This window comes from Marmota monax, unplaced genomic scaffold (genome assembly GCF_021218885.2).
Source record: "Marmota monax isolate L192 unplaced genomic scaffold, Marmota_monax_Labrador192_F-V1.1 WCK01_AAM20220418_F8-fsc00280, whole genome shotgun sequence".
NCBI lineage: Eukaryota > Metazoa > Chordata > Mammalia > Rodentia > Sciuridae > Marmota > Marmota monax.
In genome coordinates, this window is record NW_026692080.1 from 923,253 (window position 1) to 936,149 (window position 12,897).

General features: G+C 38.5%; 4 non-coding genes across 4 annotated transcripts; 2 read left to right on the top strand and 2 right to left on the bottom strand.

Moving 5' to 3' along the window:
* Positions 1–1,132: 1,132 nt before the first annotated feature.
* Positions 1,133–1,205, bottom strand: Trnam-cau (transfer RNA methionine (anticodon CAU)). The gene has a single exon. It is a non-coding gene; the product is annotated as a tRNA-Met (tRNA).
* Positions 1,206–8,942: 7,737 nt separating this feature from the next.
* Trnaf-gaa (transfer RNA phenylalanine (anticodon GAA)) lies at positions 8,943–9,015 on the bottom strand. Its single transcript has one exon. It is a non-coding gene; the product is annotated as a tRNA-Phe (tRNA).
* Positions 9,016–9,472: 457 nt separating this feature from the next.
* On the top strand, positions 9,473–9,544 carry Trnae-cuc (transfer RNA glutamic acid (anticodon CUC)). The gene has a single exon. It is a non-coding gene; the product is annotated as a tRNA-Glu (tRNA).
* Positions 9,545–12,629: 3,085 nt separating this feature from the next.
* Positions 12,630–12,711, top strand: Trnal-aag (transfer RNA leucine (anticodon AAG)). Its single transcript has one exon. It is a non-coding gene; the product is annotated as a tRNA-Leu (tRNA).
* The last annotated feature ends 186 nt before the right edge of the window (positions 12,712–12,897 follow it).

Genomic DNA, 12,897 nt, shown 5'->3' on the forward strand with positions numbered 1-12,897 from the left:
GTGCAAAGAGAGGATAGTATTGTAGAAAGGTTAATCAGGTTGAAGTCTGAAATGCATATATTGGGCTTATTGATTTGAAGGCCAGTATCGATTGTGTTGAGGGTAGTTCAGTTAAGTAATTGGGGGAAGAAAGCCAGAAAATTCTAATCTGAAGAGTTAATGGGCAGTGAGGAATTGGAAACTGGACAGAGTGTGGTGCCTCAGCATATAGAAAATGATCTCCATCCAGGAGCACCTGTACTTGGCCAAGCAATCCTCCACAAAGTACAGGGTGATGGAAATACTGAAAACCTAGCTCCTATCCTAACAAGTTCTGAATTCATCTACTTTTTTTCTTGCTTTCTGTTCCATGATGATATTCCCCAGGGTTACAGAGCCACTCTTTAAAGATACTGCATTGAAAACTGAGATGGCCAGATACAAGTCTTTTCTTTCGTTCTTTCTTTTTTTGCCCCAAGATGGTGAATATGCAAACTCTTGAATTATTTGGAATCTTCCTTTGAACTTAGTTCCCAAAGGAAAATTCAAATCAAGTGTCAAATTTCTCCTGCCATCCTGCCAGCACACTGAAAGATAAAGATATTTTATTCCTTTTAAATACATTACATTTCTTAAAGTCTGGTCTCTACCACAAAATGTTTTCATTCATTCATTCTTTTTCTTTTTCTTTTTTTTTTCTTTCTCTTTATGCAAAAAAAAAAAAAAAAGTTCTTTCACTGGAAATGAATCCGGGGCCACTCTATCATCCCCAACCTTTTTTATTTTATAGACTTATTATTTTTATTGGTGCATTATGATTATACTTAATAGTAAGATTCATTGTGATATATATGTACATGCTCACAACATAATTTGGTCAATTTCAGTCCCCAGTACCTCCTCCCTGGCTTCCTGTACTCTTCTGATTTCTCTTCTATTTCCATAAAACTCGTGTTTGCCCCTAGCTTCTACTTTTGTGAAAATAAGTAGGAAACTTGGGGACTTTGGCTCACTCCACTCAACACCACGTTCTCCAGTTTTTTGCAAATAACAATTTCATTCTTCTTCACTGAACATTGTGTATAGTTTATCCAATTTTCTATTTTCATTTCTTGAATACAACGAAGCAGGACTGCGCTGAGTAAAACTGAACTGCCCCCTCTGAGATTCGAACTCAGGACCTTCAGATTATGAGACTGACGCGCTGCCTACTGCGCTAAGGAGACTGACAGGTGTACACCCTCCTCATATTCTTTTTTTCCCTTTTTCCTTCTTCCTTTTTTTTTTTTTTTCTTTCCCTTTATGCTAGCAAGTGCTCTACCACTGAGCCACAACCCCACGGCCCCTCATCACATACTTTTAACCTATACAGATGAAGAAAGTCGCTATTGATCCTGCTGTTTTTCACCCCCTCACTTGAAACTGATAGCCGCCTATTCTCACGTCAGGTGAGAAATTTCCCGCTCAAAAGACTGTATATTTAACTGTATATTTTTCTCTATGGAAGAGGAAACCTGTCTGCTTCCTTCTTCATTATCCCTCTCTCCTATACTGGATCCTTCCCACTGGGAAACATTCAAGTGTGTGCTATCTTAAACAACAAACATTTCCTTTGACTACCAGTTACCGCTCTATCTCATTTATTCCCTCACAAGTCAAATTTGTAAAGTAGTCTGTCCTAATTTTAAGAAAACACCACCCCAAGTTCCATTGACTTTTTAACTGAAACTTCCTGTGTCTCTCAGGAAGTCCACAAGAGTTCTTACACATTTGGGACTTCATAGTTTAAAGGATACAGTGTTGTTGATGCAGATTCTTGGGAATCTGCTAGCGGGTAAGAGCGGTAGTAATAGGAGCAGGAAGAGGTGAAAAGCTTGATTTACTTGCTTCCTGAGTTTGCCAAGAGATCGCTCTGGTTTAGCACTCAAATTCCCACCTTCTAGGATATCTATCCCTGGAATTTGAAAAGTCCATGTTTTCAGTTTTCAGCATAAAGGTAGAAGGTTGAGAAAATACAAAAAATATCTTGTGATAATTGGTCTCTCCCTACCCTGACCCAGGGAAAGCAACACTGACTTTTAATATAAAATGGGTATGGTTTAGCTTATCTGTCCTCTGTTAGTTGTTACCTTTGTTTTTCCCTTGGTCACTGATATTGGCAATTATAACTTTCCGGTCACAATAATGGGCCGTTCAGTGTTGCATTACTCCCTGTCATGTGACTTAAATGTAAGACTTTAGTGTTTGTACTAGTAATCGTGAGCAGTTAGGGTTCATCTATACCTGTGTCTGTGGATAAACTATTGTGCTAGCTTCTATCAAGATGGTGCTGGTTTAATTTCTGACAGATCCACATTCTGTAAGAGTTTCATAAAATGAAAATTAGAACAATTATCATGTAAATGCCAGCATGACCAACACATCTTTGAAAAAGTCTAAATGATTGTCTTAAAATTTTAATAATAGATGGAAGGACACATACAACTAGACTTGTGGAATAGATCACCCAAACAGAGCATACTGCACAATATGCAAGAAAGAGTATGGATGTGAAAATGCATAGGGAGAGTAAAATTCACAAGTCCAGGATGAGACAGACAGGCAAGAACTTTGGAATTAACCAAAGGTTTCTTCATCTTTCAAAATAATCAATGCTCAATTGAAAATGGCATTGGTCAACATACAAGGAAAGAACATACTTTTTTTTTTTTTTTTTTAATGGTTTCTTTATACTCATTTTGTGATTCAGAAGTTTCAAGCCATGGGTGAAAAGAAAATTTTAACAACCATTTGTTGATCCCTTGCAGTGCATAGCTAATTATGTCAGATGACCTTGCTCTCTACAACATATCAATTGATGTAAAATTAGGCCAACAACAAGAACAAAATGTTTCTCCTAGTTCTCACTTTTATTTAGAACATGGCCTTGAAAATTATCTTCTTGATTTGTGCTGCAGTCCCGCTGCAGCAAAATAACCGAGTGGGGGGGTGGTGACGAACAACTTGTGTAGATTGATGCAGCAGGAGTGGAAGCCGTTTATTGCAGGACAGGAGCAGTATTTATACATTCCACACAGCTTATCTAATTAGCATAAACTAGATACAGCAGTCAACCAATCAGGAATCTCCACACTTAATGGCTTGCTTTTGTTACTTCTCAAACCACTCCCTCTGGCATTTTGCCAGGCACCATCCAGACTTGTTTAGGAACTCTAACATTCCCCTGGCTAAATGCCAGGTGTTATTTTGACTTGTTTATAGACTAACAGATTTGTATGAACATTTAATGAAATAACAGAAAATACAATGGATATCTTGGTCAAATACAAGCTCATCTATTTGAGTATTTGGCAGACAGTGCAAATGCAAATTTTTGCAAATTCCATTTAGACAAGAAACTTCTTACCAAAGAAGATGAAAAGATTGACATGCTAAATGTCCTGTACACAATATTGCTAAAAATAATTGTTATATGCTAACTTATGATATTGAGACTTTCCAGATTTATTGAGGTGTAGAGTCACTTTTTAATTTTAAAAATTTTTTTTTATTTTTAGCTTTTTCAATATATGCAGAGGAACTTAAAGAGATGTTTGACCCTATGGAAATGGAAGAAGATAGTCTCTATAAACATGTGTCTGCAACATGGCTATCATTGTTTCCAGTCATAACAAAGATGTTAAACTACTGGCCTGCTGTAAAATCATATTTTCAATGTGTGTGGCAAGAGAAATGCCCTCCTCTGATATGGAAACACTTTGAGCATGAGAATAGAAAGGACTATAGTAAATCTTAAATTTATTCTTTCATGTTTGATGTCAAAGAACAAAATTTCCAAAAATTTAGTTTAAAAATTGAATTGTCTTCATGAATTCACAAATTGGTGGCATCCCATCTATGAAACAGAATGGTGATCCAAAGAATTAATCAGGAGGTAGACTTCATAGGCATAGAAAGCTGAAGAAAGTAGAAACAAGGAATAAAAAGTGCATTAGTCATTTCAATTTTTATGTTAAAGCAGAGATCATTCCTTATTATGCTAGCTTAGGTAGACTGGTCATCTTTCTATTGGTTGCTACAAATTTCCAATGTTTTGTTCATTTGTTTGCTTGCTTGTTTAACTGGACCTTTGTAAAGCTGAGTTTGATTACTTAGCCCAAGTGACTCCAGTTTGGTCTGGTCTGTTGGGGCAGGAATTAGCTTATTTCCAAATACTCACTTCCCATAAATTTTATTTAGTAGAATATGTCATATAGATTGTGACAAAAACACACATTGGAGAAAAAAAAGGTTTTTTGTTTTTTTTTTTTCCTTTTTGAAATAAGGCTGTTTCAGAATAACAAAAACAAAACAAAGAAACAAAGAAACAAACAAACAAAAAACAGGGCAGACAGGTTAAACAAGACATATTTATTTGGAATCCAGGTTTTATTTTACAAGTTCAAATCTGTGTTTTAAAACTACAGTCCCTAAGAAAGAGTGGTTTAACTTATGGTGACACTCAATATTCAATGTGCTCTGTAGTATTTAAATATTATAGGGCATTTTATTTTATTTTTTATTTTTTAAAATTTTTTATTGTTGGTTGTTCAAAACATTACAAATTTCTTGATATATCATATTTCGCACTTTGATTCAAGTGGGTTATGAACTCCCATTTTTACCCCATATACAGATTGCAGAATTACATCAGTTACACATCCATTGATTTACATATTGCCATACTAGTGTCTGTTGTGTTCTGCTGCCTTTCCTATCCTCTACTATCCCCCCTCCTTATAGGGCATTTTAGACATGAGAGTAATATGATGAGAACCTGGTTGTTAAACAGCTGGTCTACCAAAAGTGAACTTGTAGATACAAAGTGGATGTATATTTTGGAGGAGTCTAAAAACCTGAACTTGCTGGTAAACAAAATCCTGAATATTTAATGCTTAAACATTTTTCTTTTTAGAAGATATTTAGCTTGATTTTATCATACAAGGAATCTGAGTTTTATGGGCTTGATAAGAGCAGAACTGCAAGTCAGAATGAATTTTACCTTTTCAGCTTTAACACTACATTAAAAAAAAAAAGGCCTGGTCTAACTGTTGCAAGCAGTTCACAGTAATGATATTGGAAAAAAGGAAACAGGAAGGAAGGGTAAAGATATCCTACTGAATCATGTACCTCTAAAACATGTATCTGTTTTTTTTCTTTCTTTTTTTTTCTTAAGTTACATATGAACACAATATCTTTATTTGGTTGATTTATATTTCTGTGGTCTGAGGATTGAACCCAGTGCCTCACACATGTGAGAGGCAAGGGCTCTGCCCCTGAGCCACAACCCCAGGTGTTTTTTTTTTTTTTTTAACTAAATATAGGTAACATGTGCATAAGTAGCATTATTGCATTTATGTTCTTTTGCATTGTTATTGTATTTAACATTCTTCTTTGTATTTGTTTTTCGTACATATTTTAAGAGTTTTCTTACGTATCTTGAGAGTCCAAAAAAGAGAGAGAGAGAGAGAAGGGGTGGGGATTGGAAGGAAAATCAGAATTTTGGGGTCCCATTATAGAACTAACAGCGTTACAGACTGAATTTTAACGAGATCTCCAGGTGATTTCCTGTACACAATGAATTTTAGAAGCACGCTCAACACGCCCCCTTATTAAATTTACCGCCTTTTCTCCTCCTTTTTTTTCCCGCAAAGATTCCGAGGATAATATTCATTAATTCATTCTCATTTCTGCCAGTGATTTCTGCATCTCTTCAGCCGGGCCCAGCTTGCAGCCGCAGTCGCCAGGATCTTTGTGCCGCCTCATTCCCCCGCCGGGCGCGGTGGCGCGCGCCTGTAATCCCAGTTTCCCGGGAGGCTGAGGTCGGTGGATCGTGGGTGCCCGGGGGTTCGGGGCTGCGGCGCTGTGTGGAGCGGGCGTCCGCACCGGACCCGGCACCAACATGGTGCTCCCGGGGGAGCCCAGGGGTACCAGGTTGTCTAAGGAGGGGGGACCCGGCCCAGGCCGGACACGGAGCAGGTCAAACTCCCCGTGTTGGGCGGCGGTGGGACCGCGCCTGCGAGCAATGCCTGCAGTTCCGCCCGGGACATCCACGAGACCCGGTCTCTTTTTCTTCTTCTCTTTTATTTCTTGTTTCAAGTTTTCTTTTTAAAAATCCCTAACGTATTAGATGAATTCTAGATAGGGAAGAGGGGTGGGAGGGAAAGGGGGGGGGGATTAGCAAGGATGGTGGAATGTGATGGACATCATTATACAAAGTACATATATGAAGACTTGAATTGGGTGTCAACATACTTTATATACCAACAGAGATATGAAAAATTGTGGTATATATGTGTAATAAGAATTGTAATGCAAAAAAAGTACATGTATAAAGTCATAAATTGGCATGAACATACTTTATATACAGAGATATGAAAAATTTTGCTCTATATGTGTAATAAGAATTGTAATGCATTCCACTGCTGTCGTGTATTTACAAAAAATAAAATAAATAAAAGATAAAAAATAAAATAAAATAAAGATAAAAACTTCCCAACGTGATGTTTGCATACGCAGGGCCACGTGACTTCATGATTAAGGACGTGTGTGTACTACTCTAATTAGGCTCCATCTCCAGATTTTGCATGTACTACATCTATCAGAATGGTTAAAATAAAAATAGTTTCAATACTAAATACTGATGAGGCTGAATACATTTTGGTGGAAATGTGAAATGGTGTATCTACTCTAGGAAACAGGGGGCAGTTTCTTAAAAAAATTAAACATGCAAGTACCATACCACCCAATAACTGCGTTTCTGGGCGTTTATTCTGGAGAAATGAAAATTTATGTTTACACAAAGCCTGTACACAAATGTTTATGGAAGCATTATTCATGATAGTAAAAAACTGAAAACAACCCAAATGTCCTTCAGTGAAACTTTAAATTCATACTGTAAAATGCTACTAAACAATAAAAAGGAATGAAACATTAATGACTCAATAACCTGCATGAATCTCTGGAGAATAAGGGTGAATGAAACAACAACAACAACAATCTCAATAGGTTATATGTATATGCTCTAGTTTGGGAGTATTTTGTCACTCAAAAGTTCATATGTTGGAAGATTGGTCTCTAGTGTGATAATGTTGGGAGGTGGTGGAACCTCTAAGAGTGGAGCCTAATCATGAACTGAAATTGATTTCCATATTTGAGTTTGTCAGTATGAACTCAACTAGTATGTATAACTATAAAGCTCTAATTAAAAAATTGCACACACAAACAAAAAAAAGTGGAGCCTAAGCAAAGTAATAGGTCATTGGAGGCCTGCCCTGACAAGAGATTGTTACTTCTCATGGGACCTGGGTTATCCAGTGATATTTTATAGAAGAATCAGATTGGCCCCTGGTCTTTCGAGGTCTCTGGCTTCCTGTCTCCTCAAGTAAGATTTCCCTCATCATGTTCTCTTTATGATGCCATCTGTCATGATGTGATCTAGCCAAGGAGACCCTCACCAGAGGTAGAACAAGATGGGGATGGCCAATCTAGGATTTTTAGATTGCAGAACTGTGAGCTAAATAAACTTATTTTATGATAAGGGATCTTAGCCTCTGGTGTTTCATTATAGCAATGGAAAATTAACAAATATGATATGAGTGTATTTACATAACATTCTTAAATGGCAAAATTATCAAAATAAAAAAAAGATTAGTGGTTGTCAAAGATGTAGGCCTCATGAGGCAGGAGAGAAATGAATGCGGCTGTAAAAGAGCAACAGGAGGGATTTTTATGATGATGCTACTGTTCTATACCTTGACTTTATCAATATCAAGATGCAAATGTTCTGTATCTTGCCTTTATCAATATCAATATCCTGATTGTGATATTGTTCTATAGTTTTGCAAGGTGTTACCATGGGGAGCAACTAGGTGGAAGGAACATGTTATGTCTCTGTATTATTTCTCATAACAGCATGCAAATTTATAGTTATCTTAAAAATTTTAAATTTAAATGAAAATTAAATTTAAAAAATGAAAGTGAGGACCCTGAGAAGCAATCATTTCTAAAAAGTCCTAGAAAGGAATGGGGTAACTGAAATGGAGTCCAAGAAAATATGTAGATAAATGAGAGAGAAGAGATTAATCTCAAGGTCTAAATTGCTTCATGAAGGAATGGTTGTCAATAGGTTTGCCTTCTGTGCAAATTAAGTGTAAGGAAAATGAGCAAACAAACAAAAAGCCCATACATTTGAAAGTAGGAAGTTGGTGGTAATGATCTCCTGGGAATGAGAGACAGACCTTAGCTAATGCAATTGATAAGGCAAGAAGTGGATTCAAACATTGTTCTTGGAATAAGTTTGGAGGGTGGATGGAAGGAAAGCGTGTGGAGAGGATACATGAGGCAATACCGGAGAGCCTGTGTTTCGTTTTTGTCTAAAGACAAAGATTTAGCCATTCTGTAGTTTGAAGTGAGACAGGTAAGGTCAAGAGAGATCAAATGTAATTAATATCCCTCATGTTAAACTTCTCTCTTCCATATCTCTTTGGACTATCGGTGCCTTTGTGTTAGAAGCTGTCAGAATAAACTTAAAAGGGGAGAAAATGTTTGTCAAGTTCTTTGGAGCATCTGAAATTGGCTTATAGATGTTGAGATAACTCCATGGAAATAAAGAAGACGTAGAATTGGTGCAAAAAGAATGTAGAATAAGTGAATCAGAGCTCAAATCAAGAAAAGACAAAAAAAAAAAAAAAAAAAAGAAAAATGAAAAGACAATAAACATAAAGATGGACCAATACATTTCCTTCAGCACATGTGTCACGTTTCTTCCTATCTAGTAAGGTGTAGAAGCCTACGCCTTAGCTTCTCCTATTGAATCATTTTAAGAAGAATTTGCCCTTTATTTTGGTTCAAGGGAGTATTACTATATTTGTAGAAAGGTCAATATTCAATTATAATGCTTAAAGAAAAATAATGGACGGCCTTGCCGAAACCCGGGATCGAACCAGGGACCTTTAGATCTTCAGTCTAACGCTCTCCCAACTGAGCTATTTCGGCTCCGCCCACAAAAACTTCAAAATAAAATATAATAACTTTAATCACTACGTCTTTGCTAACAGAAATATGTTTAAGAAGCACCATGACAAACATTCTGAGGTAGCCTAAGATAAATTTAAAAACGGGTTCTGTTTTGGAACGGCTGTTTTGCGAGGAGACAATTTCAAAGTATTGTCATAAGAACTGCTGTAGAGATAGTTAAATGCTACAATTTATTCCCGGTTCAATCCACGCATCAAAGTGCAGGAAGCCTAACTGTTGAGCTATATGCCTTCTAAATTAAGTCTTCGGTGGTGCCACAATTTTGCGCAGTCCAGATTTTATCGGTTGTTGTGGGATTTGAAATTAGTGAGAAGGAAAAATTGTTCTAGTTCACTGGGGAAAAAAAAACAACCCAGAACTGTGCATGTGTAGGGTTCTCTCTTCACATACGAATTTTGGGAGAGAACCGCCACCTTCCCTGGTGGTCTAGTGGTTAGGATTCGGCGCTCTCACCGCCGCGGCCCGGGTTCGATTCCCGGTCAGGGAAGCTCAAGAATTTTCTTCTCAGTCAGGGTAAAGAAGAAATGTCTCATGACAGTAAACATTACGTTGTATGTTAACCAAACGTTATCCTTTTAGGCATTTTCTGCTTGGAAACACTATTTAGGTGTCACATTTCAAAATGTCAAAAATCAATGATTTTAAAACTTTTGGTAACTATACTTTTTTTTTTTTTAAAAAAAAAAAACTAGTTCAACTGAGTGGCTTACTGAGAAATTTCGGAGATAATTGAATTAACTGGAGAAATTGAGATTAACGTAATATGTAGAAAAGACAGTATGAAGACAAGAGAGAATAAATGGGAAGTCATTCCTCTGAGGTTTGATTTAGAACTTGCTATACTACTGATGACATCAAGTTTAAAGCTGGAATTCCTCTACGTGTATGGCAATTGTTGACAAGGTCTCCTCCATGTACATAAGAGGGTCTTAGATATTTTCCCTGGTTGTTCGACCCAGGGGAGTTGATTTTAAATTTTAAAGAGAGGACCCATCAGAGTTCTCTGTTCAATTCCCAAGACTCTGTGAGTGGTTCCAAATCTCGTGTTCTAACCAACAAGCCAAAGAAGTTGGGCTGAATCTGTCGGACGTTTGACCGAAACAGGGCCAGCGAGAGAGGCCGTCCTTGTATCCTGGAGAGCACACACTCAGTAGGTAGAGGTGGTACTAAGATTCTCTCCAGGGACCAGGAAGAGGGATACTTACATCTCACTTAACTTGTTCAGGTTCGGTGTGCCCCCTGCCTTTAGTGTTGCCTGGGGTGCGCTCTTGGGCTCCAGGTTTCTCCGACTCTTGGTGTCAAAGATCCAGAAACGCTCAGTCAGCCGCAGCTCCCAGGCGCCTCCTACCGCCCACCGCCTATGAGAGGGGTCGGTGGAAATTGTGGGAGAAGTCTTCCGTCCCCTTCTTTTTTTTCCTGTCTTTTCATCCTTAGCTCATCCAGTAATGAAGTCTTTCCTCCCTCCAGGAGGAGCCTGGAGGAGGGGAAGAAGGGTTCCAAGGGTTCTCTGGTTGCAGGTCCAATCTGGCCCTGCCCGCGGCACCCCAAAGTGTTTTTCTTTAATTAGGTTTCTAGGTACTCTTGTTTTCATTCCCTACCCCACTCCTCAATGCATTCGTAAATTCCTCCAAGTAGACCTTTCCAGATCTACACTAATTTGACTCTCTGAGGTGCGTGACCCCAGCTTTCTCAATCACGACACGTGAAATTACATAATCAGTGTTACCTGTTAGTTCTGTGGGTCCTCTAACTGAAATAAAACCAGCAAAAAAGGCATCTTGTAGGTGTCAGTGTTTTTCCTGAATACCCAATATCCAGGCAAACGGAATGAGCCAATGGATTCCTGATGCCCACTGGTTCATATACTTTTTCCTCAAATTATTTTATGTTTTTCTCCTTTTAGTTTATCATGCAAAAAATGCAAACACTCAGACAGAAAATGAGGGCCTGGATTGATGCCTTTGATGGAGCAAGATGATGAAGAATTGAATCAATTAACACCTAGATGGAGGGTACTCTTGCTCTGTGTTCCTGAAGGTTAAAGTTGTCAAGGTGGTCAATCTCCCTTAAGTTATGGTCATCTTGCCCTTAAAGATCTAAAAGTGGTAAAAGAGTACATAGTGATGAGCATAATAGTGGCAAGGAGACTACAGTTGTTGTAAGGGAGGAACACAGAGATAGAAGAATTCATGTAGAGAGCTCAGATTTACACACCAGGTGAGAAAAGAGGCTCTTGGCTTGCTTGGAATATATAGAAGTACAGAGGAAAGTGAGACTTTAGGGAGGAAGAAGAGTAGGGGTTAACTATGTTGCTTCTGCCTTCTTGGGAATCCTTTTTCTTAGTCATTATCTCAGTTTCTCTAGGATATAGATCTGATAATTTCTAAAAGTTGTGTAACTACAGATGTGAGATATTACTGAATCAGAAAACTTTTGAGTTTTTAAGGAGAAGATCTGTATCTCATAAAGCAGTGAGATATTTCTAGATGCTGAACTTAAAGACTATACCGAGGTGGCCACAAGCCAAGGTATGCCAGTTACCAACAGAAGCTGAAGAGGCAAGAATGATGATTTTTCTCCTCCAGCCTCCTTAGGGAGCTGGACTCTGCCTATGCCTTGATTTTAGTTGGAGGTATGGATTGGATTTCTGGACTCCAGAAATGTGAGAGAACAGGTTACTGTTGTTCTAAGGCACACAGTTTGTAGTAATTTATTACAGTCACTTTGGGAGACAAATACCGAGGCACCATGCAGTAAATTCCAGATGAGCAATTCTTGAGTATAGTTCTCATTGAGATCTTGGATTAAAAATCCAAGTTCTTTGGATCTTGTTTCAAAATCCCACAGCTGCTAGATCTTGGTTCAAATCCCACAGCTGCCAAGTTTTTTTCCCTCCTTCTGCCCAACATTGGCTTTCTTAGAGATAAATGGAAAAACAAACAGAAAATTCAACGTTGCTTAACTTCCTTTATTGAGATTTTATTTGTCATAATTCGCATAATGTGTTTTATTTTAGAACTTCCTTGACAGAGTCAAAACTTTTGGGTTGAGAGTCACCCATGCCATCTACATTAAGAAGAGAAACACAGGGTCGACTTTGTCGAAGTATTGCTTTATAGCGGCAACCTCTTAGCATTTCCAAAAGAACCACCCTAGGCCTTTTGCCTTGGGGTATTTAAGTGGAGACCACGCGCCACTAGATCTTTGCCTTCAGTGTTCCCCTTTATTTCTTAGCGTTCTCATATATACTCATGCATTACACAAACACAGACTCACAAAAACAGTTCACTACCGGCCTCTGCAGAGTCTAAGTTCTCGTCCGACGTCACCTTTCATTGCTACAAGCAACCCATAGTGTTTCTTGGATGCTTATGTTGGTGACAAAGGCGTGGGCATCTTGGATCCGCTGGTTTCCTCTTGCACTACTCTTAGCTGTGTAGAAGCAAAGCTGGTCGGGCAGGTAGGTGGCTGAAGGCCAGACAATGATATTGGAAGCAACACCTAAGAAAGGGGCACAGAGAAAAGACCTGATTTTGTAATGAGAAAATTAGAAAGAGAACACGTGCACCAGTGGTAGCGTGGCCGAGCGGTCTAAGGCGCTGGATTAAGGCTCCAGTCTCTTCGGGGGCGTGGGTTCGAATCCCACCGCTGCCAAGGCTTTTTCTCTTTCCTGTTCATTAAAGGCATGGGTAAACAAAAACGGTCTTTGCCGCCGGGTTATGCAGGGGCCACTCATGATATCCACAGAACCATCTTCTTCCGTTTCTGAGGAGCCAATGTGATTTAGGTGCTGTGGCATATAATTAATGAGTGACTATGGAATGTATATCTAGATGCATG